This window comes from Mastomys coucha, unplaced genomic scaffold (genome assembly GCF_008632895.1).
Source record: "Mastomys coucha isolate ucsf_1 unplaced genomic scaffold, UCSF_Mcou_1 pScaffold9, whole genome shotgun sequence".
NCBI lineage: Eukaryota > Metazoa > Chordata > Mammalia > Rodentia > Muridae > Mastomys > Mastomys coucha.
This window is the reverse complement of record NW_022196915.1, coordinates 96052708-96069623: the sequence shown is the minus strand read 5'-3', so window position 1 is coordinate 96069623 and position 16916 is coordinate 96052708.

The window sequence follows — 16916 nt, the reverse complement described above, 5'->3', positions numbered from 1 at the left end:
AATAGCTTGCAGTGACTAGGGATAATGGACAGATTATGAATCCTGAAGGTGGTTACTTCCTCACTGGTCCAGGATTTGATCTCCTTGCACTGGGAAAATATAATCTGTGAGTACATATGGGGCTGACACCTTCATATCTGTCTTTCTCTCTTTTCTAGAGTGACAAGAAAGCAACATCATCTAAGGGTTTCTATCATTATAACAAGTGGCTTTACTTCAGGTCCCCAAAATGAGTTTACCCAGTGTTTGACTGAAATCTCTGAAGTCAAGATACAACAAAAGATAGAGAGTTGAAGCCCTGAGAATATCATAGGCCGTCTACATTTGCATAAGACATGCATGTATAAAAAATAATAGATGAATATACAGATGATGGACAGATAGAGATAAAAATAAATAGTAAAGTGCATTAAAATTTTCACTTTAAACAACTGAGATTTTATGATATTTACATAAGTTAACCATCACTATCATTCAGCAATTCCCCCCCCATCTTTCTTGCCATCTGTCAAAGACACTTTTTCTTCAATTGTGGTATAAGTGTGTCTCTGTGTGTGCTTTTATGTGTATGTGTGTCAAGGTATATCTCTGCATGTGTGGTGTATGTGTTTTTGTCTGTGTTTTGTGTGTCTTTAGATCCATTAGAAGATAAAGATAGTCCTTGGTAGATAGTAATGATGATAAAAGGATTTTAGTAGTACAACTCAATACTTGAAATTTAATAAAAACTTAGATATCTTTGAAATTTATGTTTTTCCAGAGTTCCATAGAGAACATAAGTTATGTATGATTTGTTATTTTTGGCTTTATGAAACCCTTAAAGAAAACATATTTAAATCCATCTCAACTACTACAGTATAGAATATGAGAATAAATAATGAACATCATTTTACTATCTTCATACTATAATGTTACACAGAATTTAGAAAATTATTAATGATATGTGACCTTCTTTATTAAACTCTGATCTTTATGGTGAAAATGTCAGTTCATATTGATTTATATTTCAAATACATAAATATAATTCTTATAAATGTCAATATGTCAGTTCTAGGGCATTTGCTTTTGATTAATATTTAAAGATAGTAAAAAACTGCATTGGTTGGTTTTCTGTGTCAACTTGATACAGGCTGGAGTTATCACAGAGAAGGGAGCTTCAGTTGGGGAAGTGCCTCCATGAGATCTAGCTGTGGGGCATTTTCTCAATTAAGGGGGTAGGGCACCTTGTGGGTGGTGCCATCTCTGGGCTAGAAATCTTGGGTTCTATAAGAGAGCAGGCTGAGCAACCCAGAGGAGGCAAGCCAGTAAGTAACATCCCTCCATGGCCTCTGCATCAGCTCCTGCTTCCTGACCTGCTTGAGTTCCAGTCCTGACTTCCTCTGGTGATCAACAGCAATGTGGAAGCTGAATAAACCCTTTCCTCCCCAACTTGCTTCTTGGTCATGATGTTTGTGCAGGAATAGAAACCATGACTAAGACAGAAGGCATAGCACAATTTAGTGGACACCAAATTCATCTGAGCTAATTTCTTAACTGCTGTATAATCTATGCCCCAACCAGTAGCAATGGAGGTTCTCATGAAGAGGGAACTGCAGCAGCAAATTTGGGAACAGGAGATGAGAAGGAAGGAGACAAGACAAACAATTCTGATCAAGTCTCAATTCACTCTAGGGAAAGGGGCTTTTTAAAACTACAGACCACAAAGGTAAAGTGTCCGGAAAGGAGTGTCCTCATTATGAAAAGTCCAGAAAGGAATGTTTTCATGGTAAGGTGTCTGGAAATGGCCCTATCATAAAATGTCCCGAGTCAATTCCGGGAACAGAAGCAAGACAGTAGAAGAAACAAAAGAGTGTTAGTTAATAGATAGTGGCCAAGGGGCAAGATGGAGACTGAGATGCCAGGGGCCCCAACAAATCTACTCTTTGCTTCATTTCGAGTCTGAAATACAAGTCTATGATATAATAAAAGAGCATGAAGAAGACATGGCTTTCTCAGCTTCCCACCAAGTATAGAAGTGATAAGTTACTAAACTAATGGTATTTATAAAATCTGTTTTGTTTCCTTTCAAGAATATTCAGCAGTATTGGGAATCGCTTATAGTTTTTATTTGTACATATATCATATTCTTTTTTTAACAAACAAAATCACTCTATATACTATCTGTTATCTAATGGAAATTTACATTTGCATTTTAATTTTGATTCCCTCAAAGTAAGATCTTAAGCTAACATCTATGTGTAGTTTGTGTTCTAGTATTTTAAAAAATTGTATCCAAAACAGAGAATGAGAACAGGAATAGTGAAAGACCAATTTTGGGGTATTCAGACTCCACCTTAGGGAACCTTAAGTTTCAACTCAAGTAAACTAATAAGCTGGTCCCTAGCACCAGTTTCAGGTTATCCCTCAACAAAACCTGGGTCTAGCATCAGTCTCCAGGATATTTCCCAACAGATCAACACCTTCAGGCTACATACCCTCCCCTGCCTAACAGCTATCAATCATGTAAAAGACAGAAGTTAAGTTTATGGTTTGGCTCCCAACACCACCAATTAGCCCCACAGTAACCCCACAATTAAATACTTGCAAGGCTAGAAAAACTCATCCCTTGCTTGTCATTTCCTATACAACCTTGTCCTGATGAGTGTTTGGGGCTTTTCTCCACTGAAACTGTACTGTGGGTAGGCAGTTGAGTTAATCCCAAGTTTGAGCTTGTAAATAAAGACCCTAGTGCAATTGTATTGGATCAGCTCCCGACTGAGGTCTTTCGAGTTCACAAATGCTTCCTGGCATTAGAATAGCACTGCTTGAGAAAATCAGGTGAAGGATGGTTAAGTTACAAAGCCTGACCTGGTCCTAAAGCAAGTCTGATTAGTGAGAAGCCATTCCAGGTCAAATATGAAGAGTAGATATTGACAGGCTCTTTGGCATGGGTTACATTTGGAGACAGTACATGAGTTCAACTCATCTCCTCTGAACAAAGGCAAATGAGAGTGATTTCCAAGGACTTCATTCTCTCTATGCCAGTAGAATACAATGCTCTTTTGGAGAAATAAAGATGTAGATTCCGAAATAATATATATTAGTCATTGCAACGTGGGTATAGCAACATCTGATGCAAATAATCAAACTTTATATAAGCTTTTAGTTTAAGAAAAAATTATTTTCTCAAGTACATGTTAATCATTGGTAACTGGCACTAGAAACTAACTTTGGTATAAAAACAAAGCATGCCTATTCCTCTCCTTTAACTGCCCAACCTAGAACTCTGGGCTTACCAACAACATAATGCAAAATTTACTGTTATTATTTTAAGTTTTATAGTAAAATAGATTTTATTTTAGGATAATTATATACACAGAATTGGTGGTGATTAAGTCATCTCCTTAAACTAAGGTATCTTTCACTGACTGTGGTTTGATAGGGACATTCATGACAATGAAATGGAAGAAGAGCTCAGGAGATTCTAGCTGTGCCATGAAATAGTAGAGACTTAACACATTCTAGTACAAAACAAGCTACAGTATGCAGAAAATAGGTAAAATAAAACACAGATATTTCTATTACAACATGGAAAAATGCTTTTAAAGGTTGAAACTATTTTGAAGAATATTCATCCCCACACAGAGAACCAATACAGTCAACATCTTGAATTTGATTATTTGTTAACTTAGGTGAATCTACATGGATCTTTGAACAATACAACTAATGTAATAAATAAATGTTGGTTTTTAGTTGTTTTCCATCAATTGGTGGTGGCAAACAAAAGAATAAGATCATTTCAATTTACAAGTAACAAATGAGAAGTAACAGCATTTATAGTTTGATTTAAGTATAGAAAATGTCATAATAAATACACAAAGAAACTAAGTAAAAACAGAGAAGAAATATATAAAGTAAAACAAAATCTAAAAAGTAAGACACAATTTTACAAAGAATCCTGTAATGACATTACGAAACAAGAAACCTCCAAAAATGCCTCTGGAGTCAATTCCTGTTAGACATTTATTGCTAGGCACCCTGCCTTCCTGAGCCTAGTTTATTCTCCTACTGAGACTCCCTTGGAGGAATGTAAATTTTAAATTGCAACTGATTATCAACTGGAGTTTTCTTCTAGCTTAAGTGAGTTGTCATATGCTACTTATTTTTAGCTCTAGGGCTTTAACTAGTACAGAACCATGTATCCTTTATACTTACTGACTGAGTCTCTGTGACTGTATTGGGGCAACAGCTATGGTGATCTCTCTTTCCCTCTCTCTCTCTCTCTCTCTCTCTCTCTCTCTCTCTCTCTGTCTCACTGTCTCTCTGTCGCTCTATGTCTCTGTCTCTCCCTTTCTGTGTGTATGTGTGAGTGTTTGTGTGTTTTCAATCTTGCCTGTCTCTTACACTCTTTCTGCCTCCTCCTCTTCTTCAGGGTCTCTTAAACACCCCTAGAAGAAAGAGTGTTCTAAGGTCTTTTTACCTGTTTGCCACCTGGTTGTCATTCTCTATATTTGTTCCCACATGCTGCACAAAGAAGTTTCTCTGATGATGACTGAACGAGGCACTTATCTATGAGTCCACCAGAATGTCATCAGAAATCATTTTAATGTTAAGATATTTTAAACAGTTTTACCATAAAAAATAATCTATGACTTTACATTGATCCTAGACTATCTAGTCTGAGATTCTGATCTTGGTAACTCAAGAAGAACTGGGGATGCGTTCCATCTTGTGCAGTGAGCTTTTCCTCATGAAAGTCTTCAGGCTTTCGCGTTGTCAAATCAGATAATGGTTTGTTAGCCCGTGAAGTTGGAGTCAGCATTGCCTGAGTATATCTTGCAGGCAGGAGACTACTGTAGATCAAAGGGTCTATGTGTGGATTTTTGACCACGTGCCGTTTTGGGTGGCATGCAGAGGGCCACTCTGAGCCATTGATATTAGAATATAGGAGTGACGACGACTATCTAGGCACAGCTCAATTTCTCCTTGTTCAGAGTTGTGTAGGTATTGTCTTCAGCCATGGGGATTTGCCATCAGTGTTTGGAGATAAACTGCTTCATTTGTTCAGTAAATGTAACCCAATCCTGGTATGGGAAGCTTCATTCAATGACAAGGGGCTGTATCTCAGAGACCACAAGTCTTGAGGCTTTCACATTGTTGTGGAGTTTTGCTCTGCATTGCTGCTGGAGCAGATTAATGATTCTATCACCACCATAGGATAGAACTTAGAAATATAGATTGTCAGCAATGGCCACCACCTTTAGAAAACATTTGGAAAAATAAATTGTTAGTGAAGCTAGGTTAATAAATTTTTGCTAGCGGCTCTGATGCAGAAAATCATAGCAAAAAATTTGAAGTTGAGAAGAACACACTTTTAATAGTTTAGCTAGGGATTTTTAAAGGTCATGGAACAAGAACAATGGCAGTCTAACCAGCATTGGCTGATGTGACTCTCACTGAGGCTGGACTGGGGATGATTGATTTCTTATACCCATTTTTAGCCCTCAGCTTCTTAAAATGATTTAATAAAAGTTGCTGATGAATAGCTGTGTATTCTGAGGATTTAAAGTAGAAATGACTCGTTGTTTTTCATGCACAAGTTTAGATTTGTAATTCTTTTAAGATTTTTATAAGATTCACTTTTTAAATAAGTAATGAAATAATTGATCCTTTCTTTGTAACCACAAACTGCTGCCTGCCAGTAAGAGAACTGGGTTGAAATAATTACCTTACTTGCTCACACTTTTTTAACCTATAACAGGTTGTTTACTTACAAATACATGTGGGTTTTTGTTAATCATTTTTCTTTACCTGTATTACATATATATATATATATATATATATATATATATATATATATATATATATAATTAAACATATTGGGGAAATACTGCTTTGTTGTAGTCATTCAGTTAAACAAAAATAGAATGTAATTGCATTGTAATTTCTTCATCACTTGAAGGATTTTGCTGATATATATAAGCTATGGGAGAAAAAAATTAAGTTGTTGTAGTCAACTCATTGGAGTTTGCTATAGCCAACAAATGTGTATATGTTTATATATGCATGTATATGAAGTTAATTTGACCCAGGTCATTGGAGTTTTTCTGTCCACTAAAATATTTATCTCTATACATACAATATATATGTTTATATGTGTATATATGTATATGCATATACATATGTTTGTGTATGTATATATATGTATGCATATATTTATATGTATATGTATATATACATGTATATATGTGCATGTGTACATTGTATAGATATGAATATATATTTATATGCCTATAATGTGAATATCTCTATATATTTAGATACACGTATATTTATATCTGTAAAATGGTTGAAGCCTTCTTGCTGGAGCTTTGCTTCACCCATCCAATATGTTTGTCTGTCTGTCTGTTAGTCTTTCTGTATGTATGTATGTATGCATATGTATGCCTGAAGTTGTTGGAGACAACAAAGAGTATGACATAGAATCACAAGTGTTAAGATATAGTATAATAGGTTCATGGGACAGATAGATCTCATTACGAAAGAAAAATTGTAAAGTCCAGGTTTGACACCACAGAATTAATCTGAGGAGGGCCATGTGTGCAGCCAGCAACTGGGGTCAGTGCTAATAGCAGCCAACAGTGAATGAAAAGGGTCAGTGTAGATACTACCCAACAGGGGCTGCTGTCTATGGCTGCCAGCCATTAGAGAAAAGAAAGAGGAGAAAAATCTAACACACACACACACACACACACACACACACACACATGCACATGTGCGCATGCACATACTGAACAAATGAAGCAAATTAGGACACTGATCCTTCTCAACCTCAGATTCTAAGATGTTCTGTTTTGCCATGCTCAAATCCAAGTCAAGTTAAAAATATACCATGTGCTTAGTGTCCAGCAACATGTGCTGGATAACTTCATCATCACCAAATATGAAAATGCATTATTACCACAATCTTGAGATTATCACCCAGAGGATCACAATGGTCAATCTCATGAGCAAATTTAGGTAAACTATTAATGATAATGCCTTCTCTCATATAGTTGTTGAGTTTCCAAGTCATGTTGCCTCTTATTATGCTTGTAAATCCAGGTTAAGAAAGTTTAATTATGTCATAGGAAGTCTCCGCCATTGATGTTCAAGGTCCATTCTTGTGAACTTAGAGTTTTAGTTCTGAGTGTCCTTTTCTAAGATATCAAGTTCTAAGTCAAAGGTGAATACTCACTTGCAAACCTAATTTATTTTAGGTTGTGAGTACTACTTTAACAGTAAAAATTTCCATGTACATATAGGAGCTGTGACTATAAATATTCAGAAATTTCACAAGGTTTATCATATTTAGCTTCTAGGTAGCAGACTTTGATAAAAGTCAAGCTATTATTATTATTTTATGTGAAATTGCATTAAATCGAGGTCTTAAGGTTTCTTGACAAAATATTGGATAGTTTCTCTCTCAATAGGTAGTGGAATAGATAGGTTCATCATACTGCTCCAGGTGAAATTTGGAATGAAATATATGAAGCTTTCTCTGCAATAATAATCCTGTATTAGTTTGCATGGGTCTACTTCCAGTGTGTATGAACTCAGTTTGACTCAGGTTTCCCAATTAAAGTGTATAATCCATATTTGTCATCCTCTCCCTAAACATTCAGACTTCTAGCCTCAATGTTCAGGATAGCAATAATAAAAATTCCCTGGCTTTCATCATTTAAATTACATAGTTACATAAATGTTGCATGCTTGTCTGCAATTTTAATTATTTTTCCTTTTTATGAGGCCTGTAATACTGCAAGAATTTTTAAGTTTGCAAAGAAAATCTCTTTGCAATCAATTCTGATAAAGCCCATTTATACAACTGTATCTTCCTGACTTAATCATCTCCCATAAGTTCTATCTCTCATATTATTACCCTGGGTTTAAGGGTTCCTCGAGTTCATTTGTGAGCTAATATAAATAATGAGACTGTTCTACCTCGGATTCTTTTGTTTTATAGTAATTATCTCCTTACCCCAAAATAAATAATTATTTTCAATGAAAGTGAGAGCTATTTTCCTAAGAAATGCAGTGTGTGTATGTGTGTGTGTTTATGTTTAGTCTTCTTCATAAACTTGAAGAAATTATGAATTCAGAGTAGAATAGAACATGGTAGAAGTTTAGGATATAGTGGTGGAATAGAGAAATTCTGAAAGGCAACTGGGTCTTCTATATCAAGCCCTCTTTAAGGCCCGAGGAACGTTGTAAAGAAGGGACAGAAAGCCTCTAAGTGTCACAGGCAATGAAGTACTACAAGAAATATTGCTATTCTGCAACAACAATTGCATATACAAAATCAAATTGGCTGTAATAGAATGCATAGGTTTGTGTTATCTTAACCCAGAAATAAATCCCTGCCTGGAGAAGAGAGGTGGTCCTGAAACCCTCTCTCTTATAGGCCTGAGATGCTATAGTTAGTTAAAAGCTGCTGAGGAGGGAGAAGCAGGTTACTTTAAGGCTTTTCCACATTGTAAGTAGGCCACATTCCAGAGATAGCCTCATATCTAAGACTACATGGAAAACACAAGTGAGATTTGATGGGTTCCTATTTATTTACTTTTTATATTTATTTTTTGAGGTTATGATACTACACCTATATCTCTCCTATGCTTAAGCCTTTCATTTATTCTCCCATTCCTTATTCTTTCTTAAATTCATAACTTCATTTCTTTTACTGTCCATAAGTATATGTATGTATGTATGTATGTATGCATCCGTATCCTAAATTCAAAAATAAAACAACCTGCACATTTGCATAGTATTTTTAGGTCTTATCATTTTGCATCATATAAACAATAAGCATGCTCTTTTCAGCTGGAGACTATTTCTCTGGTCTTAATATTCATTAGTTCCTATAGTTTTTAACTTGGTTGGAGACAAAGGCAAGCCCAGCACTACCTCCATGTTTCATAGAACACAACACTATGTACAAATAGCTGCATTTCATTTGTCCATGAAATTGTCCAGTCTTTCTTGACTTTGTTTTGATACTTTACAACCATTCTGGTATTTTAGAGTCAATTACAGCTTCCTAAAGAGGTGCATCTCAAAAGCAAGAACTGTGCAAACACATTCCATCACATTCCTACCTTACATCTCAAATGTTCTTACGTTAATAATTTTGAGATGAGCATCATGCACTATTATAGTCACATCATGTGCTTATTTTCACAAGGGTCCTTATAACAGTGAAACAGTGAGTTAGAGTAAGAAAAAGACATTTCTAAAAATGAAGCACAGATCAAAATGGGAAACAAGAAACTCTAGTAGCTACATTTAAAAGTGCATGGTACATTTGATAATACAACAAATAAGCAGAAGCCAAAAACTGAAAAATCCAAATACCTAGCCTTTCCTGTACTTGCCCTGTAAACTAGGCTCTCCTCTAATGTGTGAGAGTAACACAGCATAGCATAGTAGAATGGTAAGATAATATATTGTTTTAATACACTAAATTTGTGTTTTTAATCATAAGCATACAAAAGATCATATAACTACAAAGTAAATATGATTACTGAAATAGAATCACCACTTAAATTATTATATAGCAATCTTACATGATGGACTGCACATAATGTTTATAATTAACTAATTTCTTAAGCACTAGAGATGAAACGGCTTTTGGTACATTCCAAAACATAGTTTTACCACTGAATTGTTTCCCATTCCCTCATTCTTCCATTTTCAAAGGTGATGTTCTACTGGTTTTCAGAGTTCTCACAGTGGAGCTTGGGGGTCAAGTGAATTTATAGACCATCCAGTGATCTTTAAGCAATATAACTCTGGATGTCATCTCTAATTATCTCAGATCCAAGAGAACTTACACAACCTACAATGTCAGACGTTGCAGGACATCTTTGCTGTGACATTCAGTCGTGTCCTTTCTCATTCTGACCACATGCATACTCCTGTTCCCAGCATCGTTTTAAAAATCACTAGAAACACTAAGTCTAAGTCTCTGGCTTTGCTTTCAGAAGTAGTGGGTAAGAATAATATTGACAGTTTTGAACACAGCAATCAGTCAAATGTTGCCTAGATCATTTACATCTGAAAAACAAGTGATTAATGAGGAAGATTTAAAATACACTTAAAGAATGGTCTTGATTTTGTTTAGTACTTTCAATTATCCTACATGATGATGTTTATTTTCTTCTGCATTTATATGTATTGAAAGTTAACTGAAAGTATCACTACCATGCTGTTAAACTTTCTGGAATGTTAACACAATAGAAGATATTGGAGAAGCTGGCTGAATAATTAACTGCTCTTACTGTAGAGATTATTCTATATATAAAGATGACAATAATATTATTTGATGGGCTTTACAAATGACAAATGCATGTTTCACTGAAGCATTGCACTTTCTTGAAGATCAGCTTCAATTGATCTTCATTTGGACCAGAAAAAAAAATATATCATACACAACATTAAAAAAAAAAACCTAGAACTTGATTTAATAAATTCACCTCATACTTCAAATAAGCAACACTAAATGGTCAGTGATATAGTAAGACTAAGTTCATGACAAACATCTTTCCTATCTCTTCTCATCACTGATGCCACGCTTCCATTTTCTACGTTTGTGAAGTTCATCATTTATTTATTCTTCTTGTGAGATAATAGCAGAACTGATATTCTCTGTGTGTTTGGATAATTTTACTCATAAGGAATAAAATCATCTCCCACATTGTCACAGATGATGAATCTGTTCCTTGCCTGGTTCTATAACACCTCTGTTTGAAAGTAGATCACATTTTTATTCCTGTGTTTGGAGTATTGTCTCATTTCATGTCTTCTTACTTGGACACTGCTTCATTGTACATGAGAATGAAAGTATATCTCTTAAATGTTTAATTTTTTATTGAATTAGTTCTGTTATTTTCTATAATGACTTTTGTGTGAGTATTCACAGTCTTTTAATGCTACATTGAAAATATTAATAATGCATAAAATAGAACAGCTGATAAATTTACTCATAAACACTTATAATTTATATCATACACACTCACACAAACTCACACACATATATGTACATGAATTCATCCTTTTAAACACTGTGATTATTTTTAAATGATATTGAGGTTGTTTCTTAAAATAACTCATGATAATATATTTACTTTTGTATTCTCTGTTATTCAGAAGAGTATCCATGATGGAAGTTTTATAAATATGAATTTGATGTTTTCAAAATATTATGAATAAAATGTGCCCCAATAATAATAGATAAATATTTCACCAAAATAATATGACATAAAATGCATAATCTTACCTAAAAACTCTTGGTTTGGATACATATTTTTGCTCATAAAAATTGTAATTTAAGGTAATCCTCTGCTACATATGCATCTGGAGTCATGCGTTCCTCCATGTGTACTCTTTGGTTGATGGTTTAGTCCCTGGGAGCTTTAGGGCCTCTGCTTGGTTGATACTGTTGTTCTTCCTGAGGAGTTGCAAACCCCTTTCAGCTTCAGTCCTTCCCCCGACTCCTCCATTAGGGTCTGTGCGCCTAGTCAGATGATTGGCTACATGCATCCTCATCTGTATTTGTCAGGTTCTGGCAGAGCCTCTCAGGAGAAAGCTCTATGAGGCTCCTGTCAGCAAACACTTTCGGCATCAGCAATAGTGTCTGGGTTTGGTGTCTGCAGATGGGCTGGATCCCTAGGTAGTGCAGTCTATGGATGGCCTTTCCTTCAGTCTCTGCTCCACTCTTTGTCCCTGCATTTCCTTTTCACAGGAGCAAATCTGAAATGAATAGTTTTGAGATGGGTGGGTGATCCCTTCCACTGGGGCTGTGTCTAACCATGGTGTACGGTCTCTACAGGTTCTCTGTCCTCTTTGTTGAGTATTTCGACTAATGTTTATCCCTGTTGGGTCCTGGGAACCTCTTGGATCCCTGGCATCTGGAACTTTCTAGTGGCTACTCCTAGTTGCCCTTCCTCCACTGCTACACACCCGTTCAATTTCCTGACCCTCTGTAATTCTCCCCGTCTCCTCCCACACCAGATCCAGCCCCCTTTTCCCTTCCTCTCCTCTATCCCTCCCAGTTCACTCCCTTCTATATGTAGGAGAGGATTACCTCATCTGCCAGCAATGGGAGGGGAGTTCCTTGGTCCTGTGGAGGCTTGATGACCCAGCTTAGGGGAATGCTAGGGGTGCTGAGGCAGAAAGGAATGGGTGGGTGGAGAGCACTCTCACAGAAGCAGGGGGTATGGGGGAAGGGATTGGGGTTTAACTGGGAAGGGGGATAACATTTGAAATGTAAATAAATAAAATAAAAAAGAGAAAAATTATAATTTAAGAAAACTATCCAGTGCCAGCATTCAATGAGTATTGTTATTCTTTTTTATCAACTACATTATAATTGAATTAAAAACATTTATTTTATTCCCTGTTATATATAATTATAAACTTAAATTAATGCACAGGTTTTAGAAAAATGTTAGAATAAGCTTTATAATAAAACATCTTTAAAGAAACTCATAATTTTATGTGTATCTTAATTGAAAACAATATAAACAGAATATAGTGGAGTATTTTGTTCTAAAAAAATCAGGTGTTAAACTAGAATCAAAACAACAGAAATTTTTTTTTTTTTTGAGACAGGGTTTCTCTGTATAGCCCTGGTTGTCCTGGAACTCACCCTGTAGACCAGGCTGGCCTCGAACTCAGAAATCCGCCTGCCTCTGCCTCTCAAGTGCTGGGATTAAAGGCATGCGCCACCACCGCCCGGCTAACAGAAATTTTATAACTCAATAATTTAAGGACACTAAATTTAGATTTCCATTGTAAAGGAAAATCATGAAATTTTTCAAAATATGTCGAATATAAGAAAATACAATGTACTTAGAACTAGACTGTGAAAATATATGAAGATGGATTCTTTCATAATCATATATATCAGAAGAAGGTACAGAGATGACATATAGCATATGAAGACATATAACATATGAAGAGATGAGCTACATAAGAATATGACATTTATGATTGGATTATTATACAAGGGTAAAGTCCTGTCTGGTAACTGAAGTTGTTTAAAGCAACATATTTAGCTTTGTTCTCTCTAATCCTTAAAAAAAAGTGTTCCTTAGATATTGTTAATTGGTATAATAAAACTTCCAAAGCTTGTGGCATATAAACCTTAGAATCTAGAATCTAAAAAGACAAAGACTGGGTGGTCAGTAGGACTTATAGATCTTTTTGTCTATCTTTCTCAAGTTAAAAAGGTACCAATTACATATCTTGTATTATAGTCTTTAATTCCTTCCTTTTTCTCCTCTATTAATACTGAAAATCCTGCCAGAATAATTTTAATGTCCTCTCTTGTCTTAATATCTGTTACTAACATTTAATTTGTTAAATGTGCATTTGTAAAAACAGATAATTTTTTTAGAAATTTAACTTCATTTTTAGTATATATCTGGTAAAAATTTTATATTTATTTTGAACCTTTGCTCATGTTCTTACCGATCCTGAGCTATATTTCATTATTGAATACCTACCATTCATTTTGAGCCAAACATTTGTATAAATATTGAAAAACATGCAGTAGGAATTATAATGAGATGCAAGTCCTCCCTTGCATATTTTAGGATAATTCTGAGCAGCATCCTGAGTAGCCTTATGCAGACACTATACTAGGTGAGTTCATCTTCTCTTCACCAACAAATGTGTTTAGGTCAGAGTAGTAGGTATACAATATGCAGTTATTTATTTACTTAGTAATGACTATGGGGTGGCCAGACCCAGTGATTTTGAGCACTAGCCAAATACTCTTTCACCTAGAAAAAGGCATTCATCTTTTATGCCTTTGGGTTCCTGTGGTTTTTGTTGTTGTTGTTGTTTATTTTGTTTTGTTTGTTTTGTTTTATGCTGCTAGAGATTGAATTCAGGGCATCAATAATACGAGGACACGTCTATATTTGCCATGTTTTTTCTTATTCTTTTTATTTATTTTTTTTTTAAAGATTTTTTTTTTTAGATTTATTTTTATTTATTATATGGCCCCGCTCGTTCCGGCCCAAAGATTTATTTTTATATATAAGTACATTGTAGCTGTCTTCAGACATACCAGAAGAGGGCATCAGATCTCATTACAAATGGTTGTGAGCCACCATGTGGTTGCTGGGATTTGAACTCAGGACCTCCAGAAGAGCAGTCAGTGCTCTTAACCATTGAGCCATCTCTCCAGCCCCTTATTTTATATTTTTTAAAGACATGGATGCTGAGGCTATTCCCCATCTCACTCTGTCTAAGGAAGTTCTTTGGTTAAAATCCAGCTGCCTCGTGCTATCAAGGATTGCAGGCAAATCCTATGCATCTCTACTTGCTTTCCTAAACGTTAAATAAAAATTTCCTGAAAATCATTAATATCTACTACACTGAATCCTATATGTCAACAAGAAAAAGCAGTTACTATTAGAAATTTTTTGGTTGGGTTGTTTCTTTGGATTTGAGGAGACTGAACCACGTTTGTGGTACAAAAAGATACTTTGAATACAGTAGAATTGTTAGGAGGTACAGCATTTCTTAGACATAAATCATTGAGGGCAGACTTAAATTTCACCGCTGACCCACTTTCAGTTCACTTGCTCTGTCCTGACTCCTGAAGCAGCATGAGCAACCTGACTTAGGCTTCACCTCTGCTTTCTTCCTGCCATGATTGTCTGTGTATTCTTAAGACCATAAAACCAAATATGTCTGCCTTTCGTTACATTATTTTTTTGTCAAGAATTTATCAAAGAAATAAAAGAGTAAGTCAAATATCATACTATAATTTTTGTCTCATAAAGATTCATTTCCTTGCCTGTAAACTGACAAACCACTGATCACTACCAGTCCTGTTATCTATTAATATCATGAATTTCTTATGCATGACAAGTACTTTAATAGAAAACATTACCATTTAAAATTTCTTCATGATATTTTCTCTGTGGTGGTTTGAATATGTGGTGGTCCAGGGAATAGCACTATTAGAAGGTGTAGCCTTGTTGGACTAGGTGTGGCCTTGTGGAAGGAGGTGTGGCATTGTGAGGGCTGGGCTTTGAGAACTCTCTCCTAATTTCTTGGAAGTCATTCTTCACCTACCTGCCTTTAGAACAAGAGGTAGTACTCTTAGCTCCTCCAGCTCCATGTCTCTCTGGCACTGCCATGCTTTCAGCCATAATCATAATGGATTAAGCCTGTGAAACTTTAAGCAAGCCCCAGTTAAATATTGTCTTCTATAAGACTTGCCATAGTCACAGTGTCTCTTCACAGCAATGAAACCCTAACTAAAACATTCCCCAAGTTACAAGTTTCCTAAGGGGAACAAGAATCAAAACAATTTCAATTCAAAACTATACTACTGAGATTTTTTTAAAACTCTAACTACAAGTAATCTTTGATTAGCTGGCATCCAATGCAGTATAGTGTACTCATAAGAGTGCTTATCTATTCTCAAGTATTTGTTGACATTCTTATTCTACCTAGGCATATCATTTCATAGTTCTATTGTATAAAATATGTTCAATTTATTTCTGATAGTTTCTCACAAGTACTTCTTTAAAAACCAGTACTACTCTTGACTTTTTGAAAAATGTTATTTATTTTGTCACTAAACATTATAACTTCTAACTTTTTATTGGAATACATTAAAGTTTATTCATCCAATAATTTGAAACAAATGAAACAATTTTACTTTTTTTGGAGAGGAAAGAGTTTATTTCATCTTATAGCAAATAAGACATTATGAATGGTAGTCAGGACAGGAAGTCAAACATGAACTTAGAGCCAGGCGCTGAAGAAGAGGTCATGAAGGAAGAGAATGACTATCTTGTGCAGACTGACTTCTTATTCCAGGTGTTCAGGGATGCCACTTGTGATAGTAAATAATCAGTCAAGGAAATACTCAGTGATCTTCTGCCTACTAGACACTGATGGAGACATTGTCTCAACTGAAGTTTCCTTTTTCAGCTTGATTCCTGTTAGACTATATTTGATAATAAAAATAAAGAACAAAAGAAAGAAAGAAGTAACAAAACTAAGAAAGAAAGAAAAAAAGAAAGAAAGAAAGAAAGAAAGAAAGAAAGAAAGAAAGAAAGAAAGAAAATAAAAGAAGAAAGAAAGAAGAGAGAGAGAGAAAGATTTTCTCAAAGAACCAGCTCCTGGTTTTGTTGATTCTTTGTGTAGTTCGTTTTGTTTCTACTTGGTTGATTTCAGTCCTCAGTGTGATTATTTCCTGGCATCTACTCCTTTTGGGTCTATTTTCTTCCCTTTGTTCTAGAGCTTTCAGGTGTGCTGTTAAGCTGCTATTGTATGTTTTCCTCAGTTTCTTTTTGCAGACAATCAGAGCTATGAGTTTTCCTCTTAGCACTGCTTTCCTTGTATCCCATAAGTTGGGTATGTTTTACTTTCATTTTCATTAAATTCTAAAAGTCTTTAATTTCTTTCTTCTTTCTTCATTGACCAAGTTATCATTGCATAGAGCATCATTCAGCTTCTATGTGTATGTGGGCTTTCTGTTGATTTTGCTGTTATTGAAGACAGGCCTGAGGTGAGCCTGTGGTGATCTGATAGAATGCATTGGATTATTTCTATCTTCTTGTATCTGTTGATGCCTGTTTTGTGACTGATTATATGGTCAGTTTTGGAGAAGGTACCATGAGGTGCTGAGAAGAAGGTATATTATTATGTTTTAGGATGAAATGGTCTATAGATACCTGTTGAAACTATTTGGTCCATCACTTCTGTTAGTTTTACTGTGTCTCTGTTTAGCTTATTGTGTACAGTGCAATGTGTGCTTGAGCTTTAATAAATTTTTTTTTTTTTAATGAATGTGGGTGCCCTTGCATTTGGAGCACAGATGTTCAGAATTGAGGATTCTTCTTGGTAGATGTTTTTCTTTGATGAGTATG